General features: G+C 30.8%; 1 protein-coding gene across 1 annotated transcript in view; it reads right to left on the reverse strand.

Moving 5' to 3' along the window:
• LOC113807604 (NADH-cytochrome b5 reductase-like) overlaps positions 1–774 on the reverse strand; it is a 1,909-nt gene extending 1,135 nt beyond the window's left edge. Inside the window, exons 1-2 of the mRNA XM_070115752.1 lie at positions 658–774; positions 1–255 (exon numbers count right to left, since the gene is read on the reverse strand). The exon at positions 1–255 is cut by the window's left edge and continues 1,135 nt beyond it. The gene's annotated coding sequence lies outside the window, so the exon portion shown is untranslated. The remainder of the gene's footprint in view (positions 256–657) is intronic.
• Positions 775–1,756: the final 982 nt, after the last annotated feature.

The following is a 1,756-nucleotide window of genomic DNA, read 5'->3' on the forward strand; positions in this document are numbered from 1 at the left end:
TGTAAGTTAATCACTTAATAGCATAAAGAAGGTTTATTTTAATTACCAAATACATAAGCACATTCTCCTAATAATTTAAATGTTAGCAAGACAGTGAAATAAAAAGAAGTATGCTTTTGCAGAGCTTGTTATTCATCCTTATGAAGAGTCCAGACACAAGTCTGCTCAAAACCAGTGCTGGACACCACAGACCATCCCTTTTTCTCAAGAAGATTTAGGACACATCGAGGAGCCAGGTCTGTGGTATAGGTGTCTCTGTGTACAAATATTAAATTCTGTAAATATTTTAATTCTTATCTATGTATGGTTTGACCTAGCAATTACTATTCACTCTTGACTATAACAATTGAAAACAAAGTTAAATATTTCAGACGCTGAAAACTTAAAAAAGCCTCTAATATTTCCTTAAAACTGTATCAACATTTTCTTAAAACTGCATTAAAACTACTCTACCAATTCTGTCACCCAAAAAATTGGGGAAAAGGATCCACAAGTTAATGGATTCAAACAATACCCTCAACAACAGTAAAATATCAGAAATGGTTAATAATGGCAAATATATTCCAAATTAAAACTACATATAACACTACACATGAGTGTGGTGCACATAAATAGACTTATACTATAAGCCACATTAAAACTGACTAGACCTCTTACCTACTTCTGTTTTAGTACTTACATCTTTGTAAGCCGATCTTCTCTTCTTTTTGCATTAAGGAAAGACATCAAATCTGGATCAATATCACCATCCCCAACTACAGTTGGACCACAGTCCTGAAAAAAAAAATATATATATATATATATATCTTAAAGATACCAGGTATTTTTTCTTACCTAACAAGCAAGCAATCCTTTTATTGCCATATTTCAAAGCCCATATAAAGTGTATCCATCAATGAACTCAAATTCGTTAACCTCTGATGGATGGGAAAAATAAGAATTACATGAGAGTACAGTACAGAAAAAGAAAAACCTCAACCTCAATCATAGTAGGTTTACTATGATTGATGTTAGTTTTATATTTGGTTTGTTTAGCTTAATTTATGATGGGTTAGGTCAGTTTTAGTCTAGTCTGGTTTTATTTCAATTTGCTAACTTTACATCTTAGATTAAATTAGTTTTAAATTTGCTATGGTCTGGGATTGGGATTGGCCTTGGGCTTGAGCTGATTTCTTACATCAAGTTTGGTTTAAACCAGTTTGTTTTTTAACCTCAAATCCTACATTTGGTTAGATTTGGACTTTATCTGAATTTGGTTTGAGTTTGATATTTCTAAAAAGTAGACAAAATAAAAATAAAGATGCAACAGCTAAATTTATTTCAAAATCTTTATTGTTAAAATATAGGTATGACACATGTCAGAAATGCAAATTAAACATGTTACAGTGCTAGAGTTCTGACATGGTATATCTGCTAATGCGTTAAGTTTAAAGTGAAGAGCTGATACACACAAATATAAAGCCATACCAAGGGATGAAACATAAATATATACAACTAAATGAAAAATATCAAGGTTGGATAAAGAAACAGGCAGCTATTTAAAAAAGGAAGACTAAACAAAAGACAGACAAATGAGAAAATTAATTTTATGCAGAAAAATTAACTATGTAAATCTGGTAGAAATGTAGATACAGAAGACATAATTGAAAATACCACATGTGTAATACTGGCAACTCTCAACTATTACCACTGAGAAAACAAAACCATAAAGATAGCAGATAGATTTCTAATAGTAACATATATTACATGCACATTT

Source organism: Penaeus vannamei, chromosome 38, assembly GCF_042767895.1.
Source record: "Penaeus vannamei isolate JL-2024 chromosome 38, ASM4276789v1, whole genome shotgun sequence".
Classification (NCBI taxonomy): Eukaryota; Metazoa; Arthropoda; class Malacostraca; order Decapoda; family Penaeidae; genus Penaeus; species Penaeus vannamei.